Genomic DNA, 15,888 nt, shown 5'->3' with positions numbered 1-15,888 from the left:
ATTTTTTCTTTTGTTTTATTTCTATACTTATTGATAGAATAAAAACGATATGTCATGTACTGTAAGGGAAATGTCTGTTTTCATGGGGAAAGCTAGCACCAGCAAATGTTGTGTTTAGAAGAAGTGATTTAACATGACACGTGACCTAATTTACCGGAGCAAAAGCTCACCCAGCAAGCCCTGCTTTACTTCTACAGGAGAGAAGTACTGTAGAGTCTGCAAGATGTTCAGCTGGGTAGCTACGTCAGCATGCCTCGGCTGCAAAGGAACAAGTAATAGGTTTATTGCATGCTGAAAAGAGAAGAACGGAAACACAGCGTTTCGGCCGTGAGGTCTTCTCACACCTGAAGAAGCCTCACACCTGTAAAAGGCTCCATGGTTTTCTTTCTTCTCTTTTCAACATGGAATACACCTATTGTCTGCAAGATGTGACAATTTCACGGTGTTTTGGAAGAAAACCTTTTTTCTTTGAATTCAAAATCAATCAGAATTTCAGCACGACACACCAACACTTTTTCTGTTTTAAGGAGATGATATTTTAAACCTGATAAAAATAGTAGGAAACACAAGTTTCTTGCTGTGAAAATTTAGATGGGGAAGTGTACTACTGGTAGCAGTGTAGAGCTCTCTGTGGTGGAATGCAAACACATGTTCTATGGGCCAGTGGCGTAATGGATTACGCGTCTGACTTTGGATCAGAAGATTGTAGGTTCGAGTCCTGCCTGGTTTGTGACGCTTTTAAACCTCTCAGGTTCCTCGGTAACAGGTTGCCGTCATGTATATGAACTATAGAAAAGCATCTGCCACAACCCGTAAATTAGCACGCAAGTGCGGGCTAGTTAACACAGAACTGTATGGAGATCATCTCCAGCTCCGAGCTCAATTGCAATGAAAAAACATGCAGAACAGAACTGGAGAGCAGCTGAATTTGTGCTCAGTAGGGTGGGGAGGACTCAGCATTGCTATTGTTCTAATTGGCATGAACTGCAGGGGATCTGAATCAGAACACGTCACTTAGTTCGATCATTGCGTCAATATGTAGGCCACGTTAATATAGAATTATTACTTTGTCTGTCTCGTCTTTGTATATAGGTGAATGTCCCTGACAATTTCATGTTAGTTTTTAAGAACGACATTGGTGCTAATATATACATATATAGCATATAAGGAACACGTAAAAGTTTAGTCCATGCTGAAAAGATAAGAAAACCGCCACAACGTTTCATCTCGGAATAAATCTTTACTTGTTGTTTTGCAGCCTACCCATTCTGACCTAACTCCTCCCTTGAAATTCCCTAACAGATAAGGGTACGTAACGGCTCATGCGATGCTCAGTTGCAATTTGTCCCAAAACAAACAAGAACAGCAGCTGAGGGTTTGAGTTTGAACATGCATTGTATTAAAGCAGCTTTTATTTCCATTGATAAATGCTAGATATTCCTACAGAGATTCTCCAGGTAGTAAGCGATTCCTGTTTCTGTTTCTATTTCTGTTTCATATATATATACAGTATATATACAGTATTGTACTATTATTATATAATTGTTACACTGTGGCTGTGTTGTGTGTGTTAAGCTGCTGTTGCACTGCAATTTCCCTCACGGGATCAATAAAGTATCTATCTATAAGAAGACATTACCAACAACGACCACAAGATGGAGATATTGTCTAGACATTACCAACAACGACCACAAGATGGAGATATTGTCCAAAGAGGCAAGAAGGGCAAAGCCGCGATAAGGTAAAATCATTTTTTGTAAGAGATTGCTGTCAGAATGCACATCCGTATCCCAAACAGAATCTCTAGTAAAATATGATCATTTGTGAAACAGGCAATTGAGTGTCTGCTACAATATGATTGCTACAGATGCAGCCATTCAAAATGCGCGGGCGTACGCTGTACGCAGTCTACCACAAGTTACCGGTAAATACCGCGAGTTACCGGTAAATACCGCTAGCAAAATAATAGTATCCGGAATTTCCGCAAGGTGGCGCTAATAAAGCTCAACTTCTCATGTTTGAGCTGTAGCCATCAAAGTCTTTAATGAAGATATTACTAATAGTATTAATAATAAATGAACTTGGACAAGCTGTAAACTCAAAGTATTGCCCTGGTCCACATTATTTTTTTCATTGACCGTCTTTGTAAAAGTAACACCACAGCATTTCGCAATCACGCATTTTTTTCCAATCATGCAAAGTACAGTAATTTTTGAGAATCGATTCACCATGCCTTTCACATGCTCATAAAAGAGGTTGATTTAGGAACATAAACATATTACCGTATGCAAACTGTACTGTATACAGTTTGTATATGTATATGTATATGTATATGTAATGTCTTAACTGTGCCCGTTTAAGTATTGAATATTTATTTGGAATTTTACCACTGAAGGGAAATCTTAGTGCCTGAGCATAAAAAGAATAGGAGCATACTGCAACACGTGTGAAGGCCATAAACGATATTAATTTTGGAACATAAACATACAGTATATGGCTGGTCTCGGTACTTTAAAGAAAACATACACGAAACATGGTTTCATTATGACCAGAATCGGTCTTGAGATATTTTTAACTTGATTTACAGTATTTGAGAGGTATGTCTTGACACCGATACTACGTAAATACTCCTCACGTATATGTTTCTAGGTTTATATTATGCATTTCATACGGTCAAATTGCTTTTGAGCAACTGATAAGAAGCGCGAAACGGTATGCCCAGGGCGTTTTAGTTTTCGTTTTGTTTTAATGCAGTGCAGTGGATTGATTAGAGATATCAAGTACATACAAGTCATTTTTTAAATGTTGTAGTTCGTCTTGTAAAAATGTTACGAGTACATCATCTGTCAACAATTACACAGGTTCTGTTTCCATATTGCGGTTTTTGGTTACGTAATATTATTTTCTAATTTCACGTTGTGAATATATGATTTGGGCAAACAGAGCCGCAAAGAAGTACATTATGGGTTGTTGTTGTTTTTTTGCAGTTTTATCTAAAATAAGTGATGCTTAAACCTTTGTCTGATTCTTGTGAAACTATCCACACGACAGTTACCTAGGAGTTGACTTCAGTGATGTCACTGATGGGATGTTTCTAAAAATCCATCCTCTGTAAAACATCTTCTCTAGTTGTTCTGCATATGTATTCGCTAATGAAGCTGTGTGTTCTGAGCCTGGTTCTCTACATTTCTGTATGAACCAGCTTAGAGGGCTAAAGACAGCTTGTGTTTAAATTGAGTGTAAGGTAATTTATGCTTCTAAAGTCATGGTCAGCATTTATTATTGTACTGTGCTGTAAACTTCTTCTGTGCCTAATTACATTATTTTATAGTCGATAATGTTTCTGTAGTGCTTTTTCAGCCCTCAGCATGTGTCTGCGCTGGTGGTGCTGTGGGTTAGGTTCCTGACTCCTATGTCACATGGTCTGTGGTTGAATCTCATGGAACTATGACTTTAATTTTTAACAAACATTTCTTTGAAAAAATGAAACATTTCCCTTGGTCAGAGATTAAATAAAACCTCACTCGCATCAAAACAAATTTATATTTCTAAATATCACAACATGATCGAATTTACGTCTTTTTAATAACAATGAATAGTCACCTATGCGTTACAAAATAAACATTTATATTGATTTGAATCGCGTTTTGATTTAAATCGTAAACGCGTGTTTAAATATATGTGTTTAAAGGCGATATACTGTATAAAAGTGCTGATTCTAATGGAATGTGTTCGGCCGGGGATTCAAAAAAATTATTTTTTTTAATTGCGAATCTAAGGAAAATTGCAGTATAACTTTGTTCATGCACAAACAGTGGCATGTTACATTATAATTTGGGTGTCTCCTCTTGCCAGAAAGCTCTAAATTGCATTTTGAGTGCGGTTTTTGACTTTTTCTAAATTGCAACCCATAAATAAAGCTGATACAGTTTAGACTTACTGTATTCTAAACTGTATTACAACATCACATTGGACAATGCAACGTAAATTGCAAAAATGCACTTGGAATCTGTCCAAGCCCTACTACGAAAATTATTTAAACTGCGACACTTATCATTCATCTTTAAATAAACTTTATTTTATATAGCGTTTTAAGCGAATAGATAATTAGATTGCTCATAAACCTAATCGCTTTTTCTACATAAACACAGCGTGATTGCTCTCTGAAAATGCTTTTTTCTTTATATTTAGGCTCAGATTTCAACTATAGATCGTATTATTATGAACTTTCTTGGAAAAATGTCTTTTATGTAAACCATGTTTGCTATTAATTCATTTAGGGCTAAAATACGTTCATTGTCTTCCAATCGAGTCGAGTTGACATTGGAAGCTTGCCACGCCCGGACTGTTACACCAACGCATTAGCATGTTGAAGCGATTTCATTGAGGAGGCCATCTACTAGTTAACACTGTACTTCCTACTTTGAAAATACCTGTGAAATTGGTTTAATTCGTCACAGCCAGCACTCCGGCAGAGAGGGGGGTTGTACTCGTTAATGTCTGATGACATACAAGTGGAAAGATTACAGATTTTAATCGTTTTTTTTCTGAACCAGGGAAAATCTGATCATGTTTCTCTATAACAATAATAAAAAACTTTCTTTTCAATTATTTTACATATCCCGCTTGCACATCGCATGACTTTAATAAATCTATTCTTTATTAATACTAAATAAATAATACTAAAAATACTTCAGCAAAGAGGTCACTTGATTTTTGGAATAATTCCAAATAGCACAATGATCCACTGGCATTCCTGAAGTCTGTTTAGTGCATAATCTTCCAAATACAATCACTAAGCAATTATAAGAATTATACCATCCTATTTCTTTGTGATGTCCTGTAAAAACTAAACCTATTTTTATAAGGCTTTTACTCAAAAGATTTCCAAACACACAAAGCATTTGTGAAGTACTATAGTATTTCTAAAGGTTACTGGTACAACATCAATCATTAAAGCTTAACAATAAAGTTTAGATTGCTGACTATGGACTAACTACATTAACTAACTGCAATGCAACAGTATACATTTTACAAGAATATCTGGTTGAATTCTTGCATTTGTAGCCAATTTAATGCGAGAGAAATAAGCCAATTTAATTATTTCACAAAAAATAATGTGATATAAAATGGATGTTTTTAACTTTATTGTAGTGTTTTAGAAACTAATATGTCTTCAAAAATGGTTGTTTTTCACTCCTAGGAATGAAAGCTGTTGTTATATAATGTTTATTTTCAAATTTTGAAAAATCAAAGGATTCTAGCTTTCTCCCCTTGCAGGCATTGGACACAGAGAACCTCATGGTTTTCCTAAAAATCATTTTTTATGTTCCCTGGTGTTCCAAACTTAGTTTTAATCAATTTTAATTTGTTATTATGTTAAAAACAGGGTAATAAATTTCTAATTGGACTATAAATAATGTCATATTGTCTGCTATAAAACTGATGTTTTCAACTCTATTGTAGAGATTCTAGAATCAACTAATAGAGAATTGAAATAAAAAAGGGCATAAGAAAACATTGCCAACAACGACCACAAGATGGAGATATTGTCTAGACATTACCAACAACGACCACAAGATGGAGATATTGTCCAAAGAGGCAAGAAGGGCAAAGCTGCGATAAGGTAAAATCATTTTTTGAAAGAGATTGCTGTCAGAATGCACAACTGAATCCCAAACAGAATCTCTAGTCAAATATGATCATTTGTGAAACAGGCAAATGAGTCTCTCAGGTGCCCATTGCTCATTTTCAGACACATTTATGCAATACTTTCACCATGCGTTGAGCAATAGGGATTAAAGATACCAGAGGTAAGGTTTAAAAGTGATTCTGAGGTGCAACACATCAGCGATACAGCTAGGCATCTGAAATGCGGGGTTTGAGAGCCCTTCAGGGAACACCGTACCCTAAAGGTACCAGAAGTCCACTAGTATAAGCATTAAGTCACTGTCACCCCTGTTACAATGTGATTGCTACATATCTTCATTTCTTTGGTTTTTAAGGAGTAAGAGTGCAGGGGGTCTAAATCTGCGATCCAGTGTGTTGAAGTATTTCACAACACTACCTGTAGCCCGTATGGAAATAAATACTAATTCTGATTATTGCCCTGGGCATGTACCAATAAATCACTGAGCATATATCACTGTGTTGAAGCTAGAGACCTGTATGTAATATTATGGTGCTAAAATGTCATTTTCACATATATTAATGTAATAAATGATTGCTTATGCTTAATAAACAAATCTAATTAAAATAAAAACTTAAGTTTTGTATTTGTTTTGTACCATAGAACATGATTTTCTTTGTATTTCAAGCCCACAAAGTGTCCAAATGATGCACGACATGATATAAGGAAGATTATCACATGAAAAATCGGTATTATCTTTCTCATGAAAATGCATTCCTTTCATTACCTTTTAATTTTTAAAATGAACTCAAGTTGTGTATAATGTAATAATTTAAGTAGAATAGATTCTAATAATATAATGATCCAGTGTGTTGCACTACTTCACTGCTTCACTGTTCTATGCCGTATGGAAATAAATCCTCAGACTGCTTACTGCCCTGGGCTTGTACCAATAAATTACAGGAGCACATCTATATATCACTGCGTTGAAGCAGGAGACAGACAATCACTGCAAACACATCCTAAATACAGTGTTCCAGCACCTTTGACCTCATCCAGAACGTATCATTTCTTGAAAGGGATTGCTGTCTGAATGCACATCTGAATCCCAAACAGAATTTCTAGTAAAATACGATCATTTGTGAAACAGGCAAATGACTGTCTCAGGGGCCCATTACTCATTCTCAAGACACATGTATGCAGTACGTACACCATGCATTGAGCAAAAGGGATCAAAGACACCACAGGTAAGGTTAGAAGTCATTCTGACTATATTCTAAAATATTGGACTCATATTCTTATGATGGCAGACATGATGCTGCGTTTAAAACCGGGGTTAATGGACATTATATGACTGTCAATTCTGTTTTGTTTTGGAGACACTTGGCTGCCTATATGGTACAGTGCAGCGTGAAGGAAACATTTTCCAAAACTGTGTCAGCTCAAAAGTTGTAAGAGAACCTCTCCAGCTGCTTTAACTCTCTTCATTTTTGTCATTTAATTGTCTGTCGGCACGATGTGGCAGCGTTGCATGACAACCCATCTCACCACGGAAAGGAACCTAACAGCTTTGGTAAGAGAGGAGAAAAGGACCTGGCCAGTAAGGGGCTCGAACCCACGACTTTGGCGTTATTAGCACCATGCTCTAACCAACTGAGCTAACCGGCCTCACGACAGTGATCCTCTCTGTGCAGCGCCTTTTACTTCTATTGACAAATGATAGCGATTCGAAGAGAGATCCTTCAGACCAGCAAGCAAACCCACGGCTATTTCGGTTTTCTATCTAGGCAACGTTGGTGTCTGCAATAGCATACATGAAAGCGTGATGCAATTTCTGTGGGTACATTTGTTGCACGTCATGCACAGTAAGAGTGTTTCTAACACCAAATAAAAAGTCAACAATTAACGATCACGCCTTCTCCTCAGTTAACCCACTGAAACCCTTGCTGTTAACAGTTCTTTACTGCGTGCTTTACGAGCACCTACATATCGTGTCGGTTCTTTCAGCTTTATTCATTAGGTTTTCAAAGGCATAAGTAGAGCACCAGAGGTCTGAAGAACTCATTTCCATGGCAGCAGGGCCAAGTGATTTAGCGTATTTATAGTACCAGGAAAGGAGAAGCGGCACTTCGCCTTTGCCACAGAGGCACAAGGATACGTGTGGCAAACGCCATAGTCGGCAGGATTCAAACCTGCGCAGGGAGTTCTCAACGGATTTCGAGTCCATCGCCTTAACCACTCGGCCACGACTACAGCGAGCTCACCCCCGCCGCATTCCTCCTATAATCTAACACGGAGTGCGAGGTGGCTGCGGAAACGTTTTCAAAGTCGCTCTCTGTTAAAAAAAAATAAATACCTTTGACAAAATACGTGCCGGCAGACAGACATGCCTCAGAGGGTTTAAGGCTGGCTTCACTTTCAAATGATAAAGTCTCCCCGTCCGGATGTCAAAATGCAACTTTGGCAGACAGAAAAAACATCAACAAACCACAAATGTGGACAAGGATTTTACAAGCTGCACCACACTGCACTTTCCAAAGCATTTACATTCCTGTTAGACGCAGGAATTGCCTTTGATTTGCGCGCTTACGAACGCCATGAAAAACGAAACAAAACTAAAGCCCTCAGCTCCTGCACTTGATTATAATGCCGTTACGTGTCGAAGCAGGAATTTATGTCATCCTACCACTGCAACACGGGGAATAGAGGGAAATGAGCACACGCTACGTACGTCTCAATCACTCCCTAGAGTCGTAAGGCGCATTGAAGGGTGCACCCCCATCATTAATCGTTGCGCCTCTGTGAAAGGAAAGCTCTTGAGCAGTCTTTGAAACAGCTCGGATTAAACACTTGATTGCTTCCATGTGCATCTGGAGCCCATTTCTAATTTTCACTTCACGCCGCCCAAAGCATTTCTAAAACATGAGATTCGCGTTTGGGAATGCGCCCTGCCCTACGAATAAAACAGGTCTACGGGTCAGAAACCTGCTCCACGGAAAACAGTTCTGTTGCGCTTTTGATCAAAGGGAGATTCGCTGTTCTTACTTTTTGATGACATAACACCCAAAGGGGCTTCTTTGGAGCTGGATTCCAACCAGCATCCTAAAGTTTCTTGGCGGTATCCTTTACAGTCCTCTGTTCGGTCGACAAGGGACAGAAGGGGGCAGCTTTCCTCACACACACAGTGCAATGTACTGTAGTGTTCCCGTTCATTGAATTCGCAGTTCTGCATCAGACCTCTAACTCGTTTCCTTAGCTTGGATTTAAGCCACGAAGCAGGCTTCTACTGTATAAGGAATCACAAACTATTTGAGAGGCCATCATCCCAGGGGGAACTGACAAAGTCTATCCCTAAACACCTAGCGCAATCTCTCGAGAGACTGTCAAAAATCGCTTTCTCCATTTCCGTTGCAAGTAAGTGAAAATGCGGTCTCAAACCAGAGCCACTTGGCAGCAGCGGCACGTAAATACTGTTACTGTCTCTGCTCGATACTGACGTTAGCCTACTATACCATGTTCAGCCACCGCTAGGAAATGTACGGCTCTAGTACTGGAGCAAACAACAGGAGGGCCAAAGGCACACGGGCACACATGTCAGACATGGAGAGTGACGAGAATGGGACTCAAACCCATGCGTGCAGAGTACAGTGGATTAGCAGTCCATTGCCTTAACCACTCGGCCACCTCATCTAGGAAACTGGGCTGTCCAGACATGGGTTGCCGCGCTCCAGATGATCTTTTTCTTTTTTTTCCCTCGTACTCGAGGGTCATTTTCCTGTTCCACATGCGATTTCAACATTTTCCTTGGGAGATGTCAAGCCAGCAACCCACTACTGTGGTTCAGTGGCCATTGTGGAGTTCAGTGGCCCTGTTGTACACAGAATGCACATTGAGCTCCTTGGACATGAAAAGTTCCAGATAAAAGCCATTTGTCATCCTTTCTCTTGGTGTCGATGTTGCTATTGTATGTAAAGGTGGCAACTTGCTCAGCGAACAGGCGGAGCACACACCGAATGCAGATGTGTCTGAGTGGTGTGTCCAAGTGGCTGCAAAACGACAGCACTCCCAGGGCGCCGTGGCTTAGTTGGTTAAAGCGCCTGTCTAGTAAACAGGAAATCCTGGGTCCGAATCCCAGCGGTGCCTTTTTTGTTCTGTGTTCTTGAACAGAACTGGTCATTATGGACAACCGCCTACAGCTAGACTTAATTAAATGCAAGTATTCATTTCCTGTCTTTAACGCGACTTGTTTTTCTTAAAATGGATGCAACTTGCAAAACATGAAATACAAACCTTGCTAATCAGCGCAATCGGCTGGCAAAAAAAAAGAAGTCAGCAATGTTTTTTTTCTTTAACCTTAACCCTGCTAATGGAGAAGAGTTAAACGACTGAGTCTATGCAGCTTAAACGGTCCGCACGTCGGGTTCTTAGCTGAAAGGGTGGTAAATCCCGCTCACCCCAGTCCTTAATCTTTTAAAAGGATACAAAATTGAACCTAGTCGCCACATCACATACATCCTGTTCAATAATAAAAAGGTAACATCTATCCTCGCTCCAGAGTAAATCTCACGTTGAGGGCACCTTTTTTTTTCACTTTACCGTGAATCGAGCTCGGCTGCACAGAGGAGAGAGCAGAGCAATGAGGTCACGGGGACAGGGGAGTCACACGCTGGCGGTTTGAATACGCGGAAGATCACTGAGGGATCCACAGTATATGGACCCTCCGTGCGCCATCAGTCCGCACTCCGGACTCTGAATCCTGCCATCCGAGTTAAGATCTCGGCGGAACCTGAGGCGCAGTTCCTTCTTAAAACGTAATCTGGTGAGCATTTCTAGAATCGTACTTGTATAGATGCAGCCTTTAATGTGTTGCTAGGTTAAAATTGATGACTTCTTGTATTTCAGTAGGCAACTGCCCTCTTGATTTCAGATTTAATTTCTTTATTACAGGGGCGCTTTTATGAAGACAGAGTCATGTTCAGGTACTTTGCTTGATGGAGGAAGCTCATTTCAGACTCTGTGATCTGCTCACCTGGAAAGGTCTGCTGTACTACTACAAGAGAGAAGTAGAGTCTGGAAGAAGGGACAATTTTATGATTCTTTGGAAGGTAGGTTTTTTTTTCTTTGAAATCGAAATGAATCAGAATATCAGTGCAAAAGACAAACTCTTGGTTTGGTTTAAAGAGATATGGTTTTAAAATAGACAAAATGTAGAAAACAGGTGTTTCTCACTTTTGGAAAAGAATGGACCGGGGGTAATAGTTTACTAGTTGCAGTGCTGAGCTCATCGGGTTGCAGTCCCGCAATGGATAACGCGTTTGACTATGGATCAGGAGATTGTAAGTTTGACTCCTGCCTGGCTCGGGTCGTTTTTAAACGCATCGGGCTACTCCCCTAAGTAGTCTGTGCTACTTACTGCATTGTAATCGTACTCAGTAAGAGATTTCCTTCATGTAAATGAACTGCACCTGACAGCTTTAGAAAATCACCTGGGCTCAGTACGGTGCTGAGAGCTCAGCGTTGCTGTTGTTCTAATTAGCACGCACTGCATCGGCTATGAACCCGAACTTTTCAATTATTCCGATCATTAAGTCAACACGTAGTCCACATGAAAGGTAGAAACATTCTCTTGTCTGTCTCTTGTTTGTATAGAACTGAATGTCCCTGACAATGTACTGTTAGTTTTAATTGAAGAACGGCATTTGTCAAATATATCAGACAAGTTTACGTAACTGCTCATGCGACACTCAGTTGTAATTAGTCAAGAAATAAAGTCGAACAACAGCTGCGGGTTTGATTCTGAACGTATCAGATTGGAGCGCCTTTTACTTCAATTGACAAATGATAGAGATTCGAAGAGAGATCCTTCAGACCAGCAAGCAAACCCACGGCTATTTCGGTTTTCTATCTAGGCAACGTTGGTGTCTGCAATAGCATACATGAAAGCGTGATGCAATTTCTGTGGCTACATTTGTTGCACGTCATGCACAGTAAGAATGTTTCTAACACCAAATACAAAGTCAACAATTAGCGATCACGCCTTCTCCTCAGTTAACCCACTGAAACCCTTGCTGTTAACAGTTCTTTAATGCGTGCTTTACGAGCACCTACATATTGTGTCGGTTCTTTCAGTTTTATTCATTAGGTTTTCAAAGGCATAAGTAGAACACCAGAGGTGCAAACGCAAGATGTGTGGTTATCTGAAGAACTCATTTCCATGGCAGCAGGGCCAAGCGATTTAGCGTTTTTATAGTACCAGGAAAGGAGAAGCGGCACCACGCTTTTGCCGCGCAGGCACAAGGAGACGTGCGGCAGACGCCATAGTCTGCAGGATTCAAACCTACGCGGGGAGTCCCCAACGGATTTCGAGTCCATCGCCTTAACCACTCGGCCACGACTACAGCGAGTTCGCCATCGACGCATTCCTCCTTTAATCTAACACGGAGTGCGACGTGGCTGCGGAAACCTTTTCAAAGTCGCTCTCCGTTAAAAAAAAAAAAATACCTTTGACAAAATACGTGCCAGCAGACAGACACGCCTCAGAGGGTTTAAGGCTGGCTTCACGTTCAAATGATAAAGTCTCCCCGTCCGGATGTCAAAATGCAGCTTTGGCAGACAGAACAAACATCAACAAACCACAAATGTGGATAAGGATTTTACAAGCTGCACCACACTGCACTTTCCAAAGCATTTACATTCCTGTTAGACGCAGGAATTGCCTTTGATTTGCGTGCTTACAAACGCCATGGAAAACGAAACAAAACAAAAGCCCTCAGCTCCTGCACTTGATTATAACGCCGTTACGTGTCGAAGCAGAAATTTACGTCATCCTACCACTGCAACACGGGGAATAGAGGGAAATGAGCACACGCTACGAATCGTCTCAATCACTCCCTAGAGTCGTAAGGCGCATTGAAGGGTGCACCCCCATCATTAATCATTGCACCTCTGTGAAAGGAAAGCTCTTGAGCAGTCTTTGAAACAGCTCGGATGAAACACTTGATGGCTTCCATGTGCATCTGGAGCCCATTTCTTATTTTCACTTCACGCCGCCCAAAGCATTTCTAAAACAGGAGATTCGCATTTGGGAATGCGCCCTGCCCTACAAATAAAACAGGTCTACGGGTCTGAAACCTGCTCCACGGAAAACAGTTCTGTTGCGCTTTTGATCAAAGGGAGAGTCGCTGTTCTTACTTTTTGATGACATAACACCCAAAGGGGCTTCTTTGGAGCTGTATTCCAACCAGCATCCTAAAGTTTCTTGGCGGTATCCTTTACAGTCCTCTGTTCGGTCGACAAGGGACAGAAGGGGGCAGCTTTCCTCACACATACAGTCCAATGTACTGTACTGTTCCCGTTCATTGAATTCGCAGTTCTGCATCAGACCTCTAACTCGTTTCCTTAGCTTGGATTTAAGCCACGAAGCAGGCTTCTACTGTATAAACGTCTAGAGGAATCACAAACTATTTGAGAGGCCATCATCCCAGGGGGAACTGACAAAGTCTATCCCTAAACACCTAGTGCAGTCTCTCGAGAGACTGTCAAAAATCGCTTTCTCCGTTTGCGTTGCAAGTAAGTGAAAACGCGGTCTCAACCCAGAGCCACTTGGCAGCAGCGGCATGTAAATACTGTTACTGTGACTGCTCGATACCGACGTTAGCCTACTATAACATGTTCAGCCACCGCTAGAAAATGTACAGCTCTAGTACCGGAGCAAAGAACAGGAGGGCCAACACCGAACGGGCACACGTGTCAGACATGGAGAGCGACAAGGATGGGATTCGACCCCATGCCTTAACCACTCGGCCACCTCGTCAACAAAACTGGGCTGTCCTGACATGGGTTGGCGCACTCCAGTTGATCTTTTTCTTTTTTTTCCCTCATACTCGAGGGTCATTTTCCTGTTCCACATGCGATTTCAACATTTTCCTTGGGAGATGTCAAGCCAGCAAGCCACTGCTGTGGTTCAGTGGCCAGTGTGGAGTTCAGTGGCCCTGCTGTACACAGAAAGCACATTGAGCTCCTTGGACATGAAAAGTCCAATAAAAGCCATTTGTCATCCTTTCTCTTGGTGTCGATGTTGCTATTGTATGTAAAGGTGGCAACTTGCTCAGCGAGCAGGCGGAGCACACACCGAATGCAGATGTGTCTGAGTGGTGTGTCCAAGTGGCTGCAAAAGGACAGCACTTCCGGGGCGCCGTGGCTTAGTTGGTTAAAGCGCCTGTCTAGTAAACAGGAAATCCTGGGTCCGAATCCCAGCGGTGCCTTTTTTTGTTCTGTGTTCTCAAACAGAACTGGTCATTATGGACAACCGCATACGTCTAGACTTAATTAAATGCAAGTATTCATTTCCTGTCTTGAACGACTTGTTTTTCTTAAAATGGATGCAACTTGCAAAACATGAAATACAAACCTCGCTAATCAGCGCTCGCAGCTGGCAAAAAAAAAAGAAGTCAGCAATGTTTTTTTCTTTAACCTTAAGCCTGCTAATGGAGAAGAACCTAGTCGCCATATCACATACATCCGTTTCAACGATAAGAAGGTAACAACTATCCTCACTCCAGAGTAAATCTCACGTTGAGGGCATATTTTTTTCCACTTTACCATGAGTCGGGCTCAGCTGCACAGAGGCGAGAGCAGAGCAATGAGGTCACGGGGACAGGGGAGTCACACGCTGGCGGTTTGAACACGCGGACGAACACTGAGGGATCCACAGTATGTGGACCCTCCGTGCGCCATCATTCCACACCAGACTCTGAATCCTGCCATCCGAGTTAAGATCTCGGCGGAACCTGAGGCGCAGTTCTTTCTTAAAACGTAATCTGGTGAGCATTTCTAGAATCGTACTTGTATAGATGCAGCCTTTAATGTGTTGCTAGGTTAAAATTTATGACTTCTTGAACTTCAGTAGGCAACTGCCCTCTTGATTTCGGATTTAATTTCTTTATTACAGGGGCGCTTTTATGATGAAAGAGTCATGTTCAGGTACTTTGCTTGATGGAGGAAGCTCATTTTGGACTCTGTGATCTGCTCACCTGGAAAGGTCTGCTGTACTACTACAAGAGAGAAGTAGAGTCTGGAGGAAGGGACAATTTTATGATGCTTTGGAAGGTAATGTTTCTTTTTTCTTTGAAATCGAAATGAATCAGAATATCAGTGCAAAAGACAAACTCTTGGTTTGGTTTAAAGAGATATGGTTTTAAAACAGACAAAATGTAGAAAACAGGTGTTTCTCACTTTTGGAAAAGAATGGACCGGGGGTAATATTTTACTAGTTGCAGTGCTAAGCTCACTGGGTTACAGTCCTGCAGTGTCACACCAGGGCCAGTGGCGCAATGGATAACGCGTCTGACTACGGCTCAGGAGATTGCAGGTTCGACTCCTGCTGGCTCGGGTCGTTTTTAAACACATCAGCCTACTCCCTAAGTAGCCTGTGCTACTTACTGCATTGTAATCGTACCCAGTAAGAGATTTCCTTCATGTAAATGAACTGCACCTGACAGCTTTAGAAAAACACCTGGGCTCAGTACGGTGCTGAGAGCTCAAGTTGTGTATAATGTAATAATTTAAGTAGAATAGATTCTAATAATATAATGATCCAGTGTGTTGCACTACTTCACTGCTTCACTGCTCTATGTCGTCTGGAAATAAATCCTCAGACTGCTTACTGCCCTGGGCATGTACCAGTAAATTACAGGAACACATCTATATATCATTGCGTTGAAGCAGGAGACACAATCACTGCAAACACATCCTAAATACAGTGTTCCAGCACCTTTGACCTCATCCAGAACGTATCATTTCTTGAAAGGAATTGCTGTCCGAATGCACATCTGAATCCCAAACAGAATCTCTAGTAAAATACGATCATTTGTGAAACAGGTAAATGTCTCAGGGGCCCATTCCTCATTCTCAAGACACATGTATGCAGTACGTACACCATGCATTGAGCAATAGGTATTAAAGACACCACAGGTAAGGTTAGAAGACATTCTGACTATATTCTAAAATATTGGACTTATATTCTTATGATGGCAGACATGATACTGTGTTTAAAACCGGGGTTAATGGACATTATATGACTGTCAATGCTGTTTTGTTTTGGAGACTCTTGGCTGCCTATGTGGTACAGTGCAGCGTGAAGAAAACATTTTCCAAAACTGTGTCAGCTCAAAAGTTGTAAGAAAACCTCTCCAGCTGCTTTAACTCTCTTCATTTTTGTCATTTAATTGTCTGTCGGCACTATGTGGTAGCGTTGCATC

General features: G+C 41.1%; 5 non-coding genes across 5 annotated transcripts; 3 read left to right on the top strand and 2 right to left on the bottom strand.

Annotated features, from left to right (window-relative positions):
* Positions 1-657: 657 nt before the first annotated feature.
* trnaq-uug (transfer RNA glutamine (anticodon UUG)) lies at positions 658-730 on the top strand. The gene has a single exon. It is a non-coding gene; the product is annotated as a tRNA-Gln (tRNA).
* A 7,070-nt stretch (positions 731-7,800) lies between these two features.
* trnas-cga (transfer RNA serine (anticodon CGA)) lies at positions 7,801-7,882 on the bottom strand. The gene has a single exon. It is a non-coding gene; the product is annotated as a tRNA-Ser (tRNA).
* Positions 7,883-9,698: 1,816 nt separating this feature from the next.
* On the top strand, positions 9,699-9,772 carry trnat-agu (transfer RNA threonine (anticodon AGU)). Its single transcript has one exon. It is a non-coding gene; the product is annotated as a tRNA-Thr (tRNA).
* A 2,173-nt stretch (positions 9,773-11,945) lies between these two features.
* trnas-cga (transfer RNA serine (anticodon CGA)) lies at positions 11,946-12,027 on the bottom strand. The gene has a single exon. It is a non-coding gene; the product is annotated as a tRNA-Ser (tRNA).
* Positions 12,028-13,819: 1,792 nt separating this feature from the next.
* On the top strand, positions 13,820-13,893 carry trnat-agu (transfer RNA threonine (anticodon AGU)). Its single transcript has one exon. It is a non-coding gene; the product is annotated as a tRNA-Thr (tRNA).
* The last annotated feature ends 1,995 nt before the right edge of the window (positions 13,894-15,888 follow it).

Source organism: Lepisosteus oculatus, unplaced genomic scaffold, assembly GCF_040954835.1.
Source record: "Lepisosteus oculatus isolate fLepOcu1 unplaced genomic scaffold, fLepOcu1.hap2 HAP2_SCAFFOLD_67, whole genome shotgun sequence".
NCBI classification, from domain to species: domain Eukaryota; kingdom Metazoa; phylum Chordata; class Actinopteri; order Semionotiformes; family Lepisosteidae; genus Lepisosteus; species Lepisosteus oculatus.
This window is presented reverse-complemented; position numbering and strand designations above follow the sequence as displayed.